We start from the raw sequence: 13,677 nt of genomic DNA on the forward strand, positions 1-13,677 counted from the left end.
AGGCCATTTCTTACAAATTATACCTTTAAAAACTGTTTAATTTAATTACACTTTTGTTTAATTTTATGCTGTGGTGTCACATGTGTAAATGGAATGAAAGTTTTGTTGCTCTCCCACGATTTTCACAAATCAACTTTTGTTTCCCTTCCTCGTGGCATCTACACCAGAACACCCACATTACCTCAATTGCATCGTCCACCATTATGCAATCACTTTTAGCTGAAAATTGAGTTTAATGTCTGCACCCTGGGCAAGTCCGGCGACAGCGATAGAATTAGTGTGGGAGCGATTGTTGGAAACAGTTGCCGCGCTGCTGATGGGCCAGCAGTGCTGATGGCAATGAAATAAGCCAGGCCTCTGGGTAATGGGATTTTAGAGGCTTCCCTTGCTTTTCTCTGTTGAGGGTCATCATCACCTTGAAAAGATGCTTATTTTTCCAAACACATCAGCGACTGCATTGGCACTACATCCAAAATAATTTGGGGAAATGAGCCAGAGGGGGGAAAACAGGGGCAACAGTATGTGTGAGCGTCACAATTGAATTAAGACAAAAAACTGTGCTGGAAAGAGAGACACTGTCTGAATCACAAGGACTTCATGTGTTGTCACGTTTTGAAACATTTCACAGGCCTTGTCCTCTCAAACTCCCTCCATGTCCGAGCTGCTGATCGGCCATATGTGTGTTGAATGGCCATATGGATGAAAGCCATACAGCAGTACATTGGATTACTGACTTGGACACTTAGTGCGCTGACAAATGACATGAAATAGGCCATTACTTGGACTGAATGATGTTTACCATGTATGACTTTCAGCTTACAAGTGTGTTACAACACGTTTCCATCACAGTGACCTTCGCACTACTGTTTGCTGTCACATCAGCTGCTGCAAACTGCCAATCCTTCATTCTTCATTTTATTAGAAAAAACAGTTGCCAAGGGTATCGGAGGCCAGTTAATGGACCCGCAAGAACATAAAGCCAGTTATTTAAACCTTTGAGTCACGACTAAACAAAGAATGTGGACTTCGGGGGCAAGGACCATGTCGGCTCTGTCCCTGCTGCTGCAGAAAATATTAACTTCATGCTCCCAAAGTGAATTATAAACGGAAACACACAGATAATGTATGCAAATATACAGTTTTCTGAATATAGTATAATATAGGGGATCCTCCAGCAGATGGCTCTCTTTCGTAAACAATGGGAGATGCCTTTAACAGCTCAGTGCTGTACATTTTCTCCACCCTTTCACTGACAGGCATGTTTTATCCTCTCACTATAATTGTTTTCCTGTGGATCATTTCTGCATTGTACAGAAAATGCTCTCTCTTCCTTGTGTTGCATTTCTTTCTCCTGCACAGTAAGTACACGCCTGTGTGTTAATCAAAGCGTTAAGCAAATAATGATTAACAGCAAGAATCTACAGCCAAAGCACTGAATGGGTAAATTTAGAGATGTAAAGCTTCATTAAACTCATCTCTCTTAGTTTCCACGCAGGCTAATCTTGGAAGAAAATTGCTTCCATTTTTAGCCTTTAATTCTCTCCCTTGTGAGTGACCAGCTGGGTCCGCAAACTATTCAGCCTCGGAAGCCAACGACACAGTCCTTATTTAGTCCTCTCATTGGAGGAAAAACAGCCCTCTAATGAAATTCACCAGGAGGGAGCTCGATTACGTGCACGTTCGTGTGCGTGTTTGGGCGTTCGCAATCAACATGCATGCTTTTTTCATTTACAGTGACCTTCTGTATTGAAAGATACTAGAACTCCCTTCACATTTCCCAAAAGACTGGGAGATAATCATTGAGAGCAAAGCCTTCTCAGTTCCTAACCTATAATATTCCACCTTTATTACCCCACCGGGTGACTTCTTTAGGCCAAATAGGTTAATTATGCTTGTAAAGATCAGAAAACATCTATCTACTATTCCACCCTGCTCACCTTCTCTACTTCCTCAAGTCTTTTGAACCCTGCAGGGAAGGAGAGCTGGAGAGTGGGGAAAGCTGTGAGGGTTGACAGTGCTGTAATAGGCTCATGATGCCCAGTAAGATCCCTGGTTTATTTGCCTCTTTAAATGGTGCATCACCGCCAGATGGGTGTGGAGAAGTCCTTTTATATTAAAGCTGCAGCTCGTCCTGTGGCTTCAAGAGCTCAACCAGCGATATAACTGCGCCACCGCAATCTTCAATGGTACATGTAGAGTTGAACAATATAATATTCCTGTGTGTTGGTGAACTGCAGTACACTTACTATACCCACAATACGGAAGCACTTGTGCTTTACTCGGGTATTTCCTTTTTTTGCCACTTTATATTTCTACTTCACTATATTACACTACAGGGCAATATTGTTTGTTTTATTAATCTGATAGCTTTATCTACTAACAAATTCATTTTGCATACAAAACTAATATATGATGCATTTTATAGATTCAGCTACCAATAATATACAGCATGAAATAGCTGCAGCTCATCCGGCTACAATATTAAATCAAATCATTTCACAAATCTTTATTATTATTATTATTATTATTATTATTATGCCATTTTTTGATTTTTTGGTATTAGGTTCCTGCTCTCACACACATTCTTTACAGAAAATCCACATTTTAGTTATTTTGAGTACATTCTGCTGACAGTACGTCTCTACTTCACTCTCAAAAATGTGTTTTGCTTGTTTTTGGTCGTCACTGTGCAGAATAATGTATGCAGAGTTTGACACTAGGAGGCTGCTTCACGTTCATTTACAACTCACACCTGGTTTGTAAGCAAATCATGGTTCTGTTTACAACTTCTACAAGTGTAGATTGTGTATTTTCACACTGTGGTATTGATACTTTTCTGAGGACAAGGATCTTGAATGCTGAAAGCTAAATTGCTCAGATTACATTTATTTTAAAGCCTTTAAAGCATTCAGCCTTGAACAATGTCTGCTCCCAGGGGTCTCCATGTCCTTTACCCTCCTTTACATAATTTTTAATTTTGGATAACACGATGGTGAATGTTCTTTGTGTCATCAAATAAATTACTTACAACTATTTTTCTCCCCTCACACAAGCTACTCAGCGTCTGTGCCAGGGAGTGAGAGCGGGCGGCATGAGTCAGCACTTTATCCAGTATACTGTGGAAACGCTTTCCACAATTTTGCAAGGATCACTAGTTTGTATTTCCCTCACAGTAACATCCTGTGGCTGTCTGGTCTCAGAGCAGATGTTTGGTAGGCAGGTATAGTCCAAACTGCTTTCTCATTCTGCTGCAGTCACCATGGGTTCAAAAAGAGTTGGTTATCTGCGCCACGCTCTTTTTTTCTAGGCTGAATTTTAAAGGAAATGTTCTCTTTTTTTGGAAATAAGCTTATTTGCTTTCTTGCTGAAAGTTCACTGTGAAGATTAATACCGCTCATTCGTGTTTACAGTAAATGTGTGGCTACAGCGTGCTGCAGCCTACCAGCAACTCTAAAGCTCACTAACTAACATGACATGTCTTATTTGTTTATACTGTGCAAAAACCAAGGTTTAAAAATGGCAAGTTGGGTTTTTCAGGTGCTGGCTGGAGAATTATTTATTTATTTTTACTTTAAAGGACACGCTTGCTATGCTTTTTTTTTGTTTGTTTGTTTGTTTGTTTGTTTTTTCCTTTCCTGTAGGCTCTTGTGCATGTAAAAGATCTTGAAAGTAAAAAAGGTCAAAGTCCGCTCCAACAGAAGCTCCTCTCTCCCACAAAAAAACACTGCTCCTGAAACACCTCGTCAGTAGTCCCGCCTTTAATTCTGTGACTTTGTGACATCACACTAGGTCACCATGTCACACATTTGCATAATAAATGCCTAGCAGCTAGTTTGGCGTGTAAGAATTGATTTAGCACAGCTGCTCGGTTGTTGTTCGCGGTGTTGGCTCAGGCATGTGTGAACTGACCAATCAGAGGGGACTGGGTATTCAGGAGGGGGGGGCTTAAAGAGACAGGAGGTTAATCAGAGTGTTTCAGACAGAGGGGGAATACGGTGCTGCAGCACTGAACAGTATGAGAACACTGGTGTGTTTTTTGAGCACTAAAGCATGTTGAACTATTCTAGTTGTAACCAAAAATAAAATGATGAACCTCAAAATGAGCATACTATGTCTCCTTTAATTCAGACAGACAGAGGCTAGCTGTTTCCCCATTTTCCAGTCTTTGTGCTGAGATATCTAACAATTGAAATGTAGAATGAAAAACTGAAGTGTAAAAATGACAAATTGTGGTTTTATTTGGGATTATGTGCCAGAGTGTTATTGACAGAGCTAACCAACTGCTAGCCAGCTGTAGCCTCAGATTTACTATACAGGTGTGAGAATGGTATCGACCATCTCATCTCACCCGAGGCAACAAGGCGAAGCTAATTATTTCCTCGAAAGCCAAACTATTTATATTTATCTACCTGTTATATCTAACGAGCTTGTAAGCATTTTGTATCCCTGACAAGAATGTGGCATTAAGCAAAATAAACATGTTTTGTTTCCAACTAAAGCAAATGTCAGACCCAGCACATTTTAGTGGGATACAAAAATCAGGCAGGCTTCACAGAAAACAGCCGGGCTCTGCTTGTACAGAGTTCCTGGAACAATTGGTTTTAGTGCAAAGGTCTGTGCCTGAGGCGAACTCTATTGATCTGAACCCCCATTAAGAGGGATAGACAGAGAAGGAGAGAGGGAACCAAAGAGGGAGAGAAACACAGAGAGGCAGGATTTTTGAGACACACAAAGAAAGCCTCCCTCGTTATGCGTGAGCCGGCGCACTGAGGTTTTTCATAGATATCGTGGGTACAAACGGCAAACACCTGCAGCTGTGTGTTTTGATGGCAAAGCTTGTGTTGTGGCGCTTCATCTCTATATATCTGAAGTGTCAGTGATATTTTTTGGTCAAATACACCCGAGTCATTGTTTATCTCCTCTGTAAACTCTCTCTACAAGGCCATGAATTATTGAAAACCCAGTGGTTAGTTGTATCTATGTCAGTGTAGTTTGTTGTTTAGACTTTTGACATCGGAAAGGCTCCCAGTGGACCGTTTCTCATCGCTCGTGTCGGACTTGTTACTGTGAAGTGCCACACTGAGCTCTTCATTGGCCGCTCACAACTCTGGGAAACCAGAAATGCTACATTGGAAAAACATTAAAACATGAACACACGCTGTTTGTTGTCCGCCGATTGTTGTTCGACTTTATGTTTTCCAATTAGTCCCTCAGTTTTTGGGTTCTCCTCCGTTTACTCATTTCACGATCCAGATTAACCCGCAAGGCCAATAAAGTTGCTTCTACTATTACACACGCACTCAACAGAGTCAGCTCTCTGGTAGGGTATGATTGCGTTTTAATCACATCTCTGTTGTGGGGCCACCTGTGTGTGACACCCATTAAAGATGATGGCAGTCGCTGTGGCTGGGATAACATTTCCACATACTTGCACCTGTCGCAAAAGCAAATTAAGACAGATATGTGGGCAGACTGCCACAGTGATACTTGGGCCTTTCCTCGGAAACCTGCCAAATCATCTGAATGTCGCTGAGTCATAACATTTGGATTGAGCTTAACTACTGTACAACACAGGCTGCAAGCTTTCATCACTATTGTTCGCCCCCGGTAGAAATTTCCATCATCTATTGGGCACCATGATATATTTGGCATGTATTTTTCTTTTACTGATCCCATCTGCATCTGTCTTTATGTTTTATGTTGCTGCCAGGATCTGGATTTATGGGGCATATTAAATTGATGAGATTCACCTCTGCTGTTACCATGGCAATGACCCCTGACTGAGTATTTCTGACCTCACTGGCTTCACAGAACACAAACCTTTGCAAGGGAAAAGGTGAAGCACATGTGCAGTTCTCTCTACAAACATTATTTTTGTACATTACGCTCACCAGATGAAGACTAACCCTCAGCCATTGTGGTCTCAGTTGGTTTGTTCACAGATTTGGTCCAGACAAAAATATCTCAACAACAATCGACCAATTTCCATGAAATTTCGTGTGGAGATTCATGGTGCCCAGAGGATGAAACCTTGAGGTTGACATTTGTGGTTTTGGAGTGAATTAGTCAAACAACTGTTCAATCGACTGCCATGAAATTTGGTTCAGACATTCATGTCCATTTCATAATTAATTGTAAAAGACTTTGTTGATCACTTAATTCTCATCTAGCGCCACCATCAGGTGAAATTTGTAATTTGGCCAAAGCTCAGCTTAGCATTTAACTCAAAGCAGTGCTGAGTCTAAGTACAGTGTAACTGATATCGCCTATAAATCATCAGGTGTTAATCCTTTTTTTGCAATTGACCAATCAGGCTGTTGTGATGCCGTGCCTTTCCGACTCGTGTTGGTGTTGGAACATTGGTCGGAACGCAGATGTGTTGACGGCCATTGTGGCTGGTGTGATCCTGGTACAAGATGGTTTCTAGTTTTAATGCTAAATTCACTTTTTTCCATTTCTGTTGCTGTTTGGTAAGGTTTCGAGAACTAAAATACTTGGTTGGGTTTAGAGAACTAAAATACTTGGTGAGGTTGAGGGAACTAAAATACTTGGTGAGGTTTAGAGAACTAAAATACTTGGTGAGGTTGTGGGAACAAAAAAATACTTTGTCAGGTTTAGGGAACTAAAATATTTTGTTATTTAGTTCCTCCAACATGCATATTTTTCCAAAGTCCCGAAGCCATGGCATTACAAAAACATAATTGGTCAGTAGCATTGATGGTCGATGAACAACAATAATTATGATGTTCCAGGAACAACATCAACACAGGGATCTGATCCTGCGTCTAAGTACAGCCTCACAGAGGAGTTAGCATGCTTTTAGACTAACCTTGTTATGTAAAAGAAGGATAGCCAGTGGTGTAACATGTAAGGAGTAAATGAATTCAGTGGTGCGAGCATGCTAACACACACTCAACCAGAGTGGAAAGAATGTGAAAGGTCAAGTATGGTGCACCTCGCTTCATTATGCTGCATCTCAATCGAATGCGGCTCCCTTTACCCGGTCACTCCATCCATGATTGAATGTGTCAGATCTGCACGGGATTGATGAATGTTATTTTCTGGACGCAACAATCCCTGAGGTGCCGTGTGAAATAATGACCAACATGTCTGACTAATGAGTGCAGTTAGTCGCAGTCGAGCTGAGAGCTTTTCGTTTGTCCCGACTACTTTGTGTGGCGTGTGATGAGAGATCTCCATTTGCACGCATGATGATGATGATTGATACTGTTAGGTCCCAACATTTCCACCGGAGTCTCCACACTTCATGATCACTCACCTCTGGTATTAGTAAGATGAATGGTCTTCCCTTGTCTGGAACTGGAGAGGTAATTTTCTCTTAAGCTCACGTGAAAGAAACTGTAGAAAAAAAAAGAAAATATGACATGGAGGGAGCACAGTTTAATAGTGATTGCTGGAAATGGTCAGGATCATTTTTCTTGTTTGCATACGTTGTCATGCTGAAAACATCCCCTATAGCTCCCGAAGCTGTGTGAGAACTGCACTGAGATAAGAGGCTTTATCTTCAGTCAGAGTGAATCATGGGCATTACATGAAAAAAAGATAGGTTTGCCTGTTTGCCTCAAAATAACTCCAACAGTATGTTACAGAGTATTTCTCAAGCTATTTAACTATCTGTGTTTTGTTGCAGTGATACACTGGTGAGCAGGAACCCTGGAGAAAGAAGAAGAAATGGAGAATGGCCACAAGAAGGCGCTCTCTCACCCTTTTCTATCTTGCAGAGACCAGCCGTGGAAAGAGGGATTTCTGGTAACAGATACCTGATCTTGTGTTTATTTATTCATAGTACATCCACTGCATATTTTATCATTCATCTTGTTCCAAAATCTGATTGTTTTAAATTCATTCCAGAGGATTGTTCAGGTCACAACCCGACTCTTTTGGCGGATAGGCAGAAAATCTTTTTTTTTTTTTTTAGGTCTATGAAAGTTTGCTTTATAATCGGTTTAGTTGTTTTCCCTCTAAGCCTGTTTTGAGGGATTGGCTGGTCACGCTCAATAAAACCACCCTGATATTGACCCTGCGCTTGAGATGAACGCTCAAACATCAGTCCTGTCTTTTGGAAATTGCTTTGTGTGCCGGGCAATGAGAGAATATAATGATTCACAATGATCCTACTCAGATTTTTGTAATTGCAAATAAAGCACATTTTAATATTATAATTTCAGCATCTGTCAAATGTTCACTTCTACTGTTGTTTTAGTGAAAAGTTAGGATTGTTGTGCTGACACATTGTGTGTGTCAAAATGCGGATATGGGGAATAACACTTGATTTATTGTCACTGGTTGTTTTAATCAGTTCATAACGCCCTTCACAATGGATTTGTCAAAGTTTGCTTGCACAGACTCCAAGAAGGCAGAACACAGAATTAATTAAGACAGCAACAACTGCTGCAAGAAGTCACTGGGGAATGCAACCACAATGTCGAGTGTAAGGAGCTTATCTAAGTCTAGTTTCTACATGTGGAAATTCTAATCCACATGTGAAGAAAGGAAATTGCATATGAACGTACAGTATGTAATTTGCATGTGAAAATATGGAAACGTCAATCAGTTGTGAAAAAATGCCCAGTTTACGTGTAACATTATCTTATTTGCATTAGCTACATTAGCTAGCTAGTGTTAGCGACATTAACATCAGATAGCTAGAGCAATGTTAATGATAGCTAGCTGGCGTTCCTAACTTTAGGGAGGTGCAACACACTGGCAACCACTTGAGGGGGTAGAGAAATAACCAATCACATGTGAACTTGTGATTTTCACGTGTCAAAAGGCAAATTTATCAGGTGAATTTATCAAGGGCAGATAACATCAACGTCAGTGTTCGGAAATGTGCCACAATAAAAGTGTATCAATACTTTGTTTGCGCTCTTTAATCATCCAGAAACATTCAAATGGGTGGAGCAAGAGCTTCAGTGGAGGACAAAACACCCAGAATGCATCTGCCCCAAGGAAAAAGAACCACTTTATGTGACTGCCTGCTCACGTCGAACGTCCAGGTGTGATGGCATAAATCGTTTCTATCACTGCTCTCGTGACTCCTCCATCCTCCTCCTGTGGCCTTGCTACTGGCTCGCACACCTTCACGTCATCACTTTTTGCTGTACTCGCAACCTTGTGGGCCAAAGCACACCCTGCATCTCATCAGAGAGTATTACCTAACACTCAGAGGACAACATTCATCAACGTCACGGGGCTTTTGCCAACAGTGCATTTCTTTCTGTGGGTGCCCCAAGTCCATTTCAGTTGTTCCAGCAACAATGTACAGTACCTCGTGTGACCCGTGCCACCTCAGCAGTACATACATAGTATCTCTTTCAAGGTGCTTCTGTCTTAAGTTTCTGCTGATATGGACTACATACTGTACAGTACATCTCAGATTCATCTGTAACCTGCTATCAGTTTTACTTGGCTAAAAGTCTCTCAATGAGCATTCATGTATTGTGTGAACTCTGGCTCTTATATTGAATACACTATTACAGGTTTGACTGAAATAAAAAAATGAAAATGCTGATACTTTCTCCATTTAGGTTTTTAAAGGTCCCCTATTAAGCTAATTTTCGGCTTCATACTTTCATTTTGGATGTGGACTAGAAAAATATTACATGCCTTAAAGCAACATTATGTAGAAATTGGCACTTTATGCTATTTGGCGGCCCCCGCAGTTTCTGAGTGCAACACCACTGTGGTAAATACAAAGCAGAGGTCTGTAACAATGTGTGCTGACTACAGACAAAACTCATTACATCATAACAATGTTATAAGATGAAAACTTGTATATTGAAGTAAACATGTATGTAATGCTGTGATCCTACCCTCTCACTGAAGTTACATAGTGCAGAAACAAGTGATGCCACCCCCCATCACTTGTTTCTGGCTGAGACAGAGACACCATTCACCCTATTGCAAGACACTGTACCATCAACACGATTATGAAGCTTTTATTTAGAGGTAAAAAAGTGACATAATGTTGCTTTAAAGGGGCAATACGTGAGAATTGCCATGCCCCCGACAACATGCTGTGGCATGTGTCGTTGTGACATCACAACCTTACATAGTCCTTTTAAAGGCAGTTTCTGAATCCTGACTTTCACACTGTTTATTGCACCTCACCCTGCTTTATAGTCAAAAAGACATGGTAATCTCACTTCCTACGATATGGGAGCTTTAATGCTTGTTAGTGGAAGTTAATCACAGGCAAGTCTGCCTCCTCTTAAGGGAATCATTTATTTGATACACACAATACCCTGTGATGATGAAAGGACAATGCAAAATATTTAAGTCTTAATCGTCTCGACTGTATACTGTCAGTATTTATTTAGCAGATGGGCCAGTGTAATGAAATGAGGGAACTACTGGGCTTATACAACCCTCCTCCGAGGCACCAATGTTTTTCTCTAACCTGTTAAGCTGCAGGCTCCCTTAATAGATAGGATTTGTTTATCTTTTGTTGCCTCTTTTCTAACAATAAAAGCGCATAAATGCACATGTACAGCTGATGGACCGCTAGACCTCCCCATCAGCACGTAAATAAAGCAGAATAGTTGTGGACACAATCCTAAAACCAAAACAAATATTCAAAACCCAATGTAATTACTCGCAGTTCCTAAAATCAATGAAGTGAATTAGTCCCCGGGGACATCCTGTTCACCAGAGCTCAGCCAAATATGAAACATTCAGAGAAGCTATCGCACGCTTCCAGATGGAAAATCTGTAAATAAACACACCTTGTATCGGGGCTTCCACAACACAACGCCAAACATGCCTAAAAGCAGGTTCAACATTAGACTTTCATGAGCAGACGCGCTGTAGCATCAGCATCGTTTTGAGTGGCAAGTCCACTTAGTTTACGAGCACTGCGTCACTTATTATATCAGTACACATGGCGTAAGCACAGCTCTGGGGGCTGTATGTTACTTAGAGCCTCTTAAGAACAACAGTGGTCCAAAAAACACCCTGGGGAATTTACAATGATCCCACTATCTGAGAGAGTCTCGTAAAGAGCAACAGCCAACACACAAGAGCAGGGGAAATCACATTAGCCACTAGAAAGCCTTTTGATTTAAGAAGTACGAACACGTACTGTAAGCCCTGTCGAGGAGGAGGGCATGCGTGCGCAAATCGTGGCATCTGATTTATTGTTTGAAAATTCAACTAGTGAGCTTCGTCCTTGGCATATTGAACACTGTAGGTGTAAATCATGAATGTAAGTGTTTTGAACAAAAGGGAAAGAAAGTGTTGGGACCATGATAAACGGGGGGAGCTTAAGTATGACTAGGATATTCAGGAAAGCCTCCCAGCTTATGCAAATGTGTTACATGGGGTTTTATTTTGACAGCACATGAAAGATACAGATAGGAGATTGTAAAATATATATAAATACATATATTTAAAAAAGGATGTACGCATTTACATGTGGAAAAGAATGAACAGAGCAGCTTTTAAAATAGGTTGGATTATAATTACATTTTATTCATAACATTTAAAAAGGTGTATGAATTGGCTACCTCCTCTGAGTAACCGCTAACTGCTGCTAGCCATAGACGTCTTGACATTATGTCAAAAGTCTTATTTCTTTACATTCTGTTGATAATTTTGGTTAAAAGGAAATATGAAAACAATCAAAAAGTGAACCAAAGTTAACAGAATGGGAAGAAATACATTTTTACATTATGATGTGGTGGCAGTAAAAAGCTTACGGGCCGGCCCAACCTACATAAAAATATAAACAAAAAACATGAAAATCTAGGGGGGAATGCCCAATGTCCGCTACTTGGACAATAAATCAATACACAAATGCCTCTTCCGGGTATAACAAACAAATGCCTCATACAAGCCCCAGGGAAATAAAATGTCAAACTGAAGGTGTATAGGGGCTTGGGTTTTAAGAGGTTCCCAAATAAACACAATTTCCTCACTAGAAAGATGTGGGCAGCCAAGAAAACCCAATAGGGCCTAAACAGACCAGAGTTTCTGGCGGGGAATCTACAGGGAATGAGGTTCTTAGTGGGTCAGGGACAGATACAGACTGAGGGTGAGAGCCCCCGGTGTGCCATTTCCCACCTCTCTTAAGCCTTTACAAAATAGGTGTCATCACACCATGACTGGCTGGGAGGGAAACGCCCCAAGCTGCTTCCACTCCTTAATCAGGAGTCAGGTGATCTGAATCCCCTGCACTTAGTCATGAGGGATTTTGGAAAATCAGCCAAAAACAATGACAGCAAGTCTCAAACAATGGGACTGCTACACTGATGTCCGTGTTGGCTATTGACTTACAGAGATATCTGCTGAAGTTAGCATGCTAACTAGCTAGACCTGGCCCACCCCTGTCCAAAGCTTCAGTGCTAATGGTTTGAACACCGACACTCATATATTGCTCCGAGCTGTCCGGACAACTAGATGCACGGCTAACCAAGCTAACCAGCTAACAGCAGCCACAGTTAGCAGCAGGTCTGGTGATATGCTATATGTGAAATCCATATTTGTTTTGACTTCAACAGCTGGCCAATTCTTCCATAATGCACCTTTAATTTTCGAATGTTATAAACAGAAATTCTCACATATCGCATCTTTAATGTTAAATATCATAAACATGACACAGCATGTTGTTTTCCGCTACAGCTGATCCCCCTTTCTGTCCTATACTACTTTGCCCTTTCTTCTAGCTGATCAGTGCAGCCGGAGGTCGATGTGGATCCCGGTGTACACACACAGGTAGACCAAAGCCAATTTCAGATGTGTCAGTGGAACTGATGCTGCCAGCTTCCTGTGACAGCTTGGGTGGAACAGCCTCAGTCCTCATCTCAAAATCACCTCTGCTTACTGAGCGGAAACCGTTCATCTCGTACGCTTGAAATGCTCTGTCAAGCCCTGTCAGCACACATCTATCATTATTATTATTATATCATGATTGTCATTATTATTATTATACAAAAACCATGTGCATGCTTATTTGATTTACTTGATAATCTGCTTTTGTGTTTATATATTTCATAATGTCCGTTTCTTTAGCTGGATTGTTTTATATTTCCTCTGTTTTTTTTTTTCGTCAGCTGGTGAAGAGGCTCACTTTTTGCTGAAAGCTTTAGTCAATACATGCTTCTTCTGTCTTTTATCTTAAAACATAATATCATCTACGCAGCCATCATGTGCATACATAAGAGCCCTTTTACAGGGGTCTTGTTTGGAAACAAATCATCCGAGAAACGTCAAAAAAACCACCGGAAGGCTGAGTTTTCAAACAACTTAGCACTAGGTAGCTAGCTAGTTACTGTTGCTGCCTGTAAGTGTTTCCAGTGGCGGTCCTAGCTTGCATGACGCCCTGGGCGAACCTCACCTTCAGCGCCCCACAGTCCAGCAGCATCAATAAACTTCAGCAAATCGTCCGCAGGCTTGTATAGGCAACCGAGAGAGACGGGGAAGGTCTCATTTTTCACATCATGTTGCAATCCGCTCACATGACCAATAAAAAGGTGAATAATATGTGTAAATTGTTACATAGAGCCACTCTAGATGCAGTCTATCGAATACTACAGGCACCCTTACCGAACCCTAACCAATGTCACGCGTCATGCCTGAACCTAACCAACCCAACTGATGAAGGCAGCAACTAGCAGTCAATCAGAGGCAGAGCAGAGCATTCAGGAGCAGGGTTTA

Source organism: Pagrus pagrus, assembly GCF_965226575.1.
Source record: "Pagrus pagrus genome assembly, chromosome: 20".
NCBI classification, from domain to species: domain Eukaryota; kingdom Metazoa; phylum Chordata; class Actinopteri; order Spariformes; family Sparidae; genus Pagrus; species Pagrus pagrus.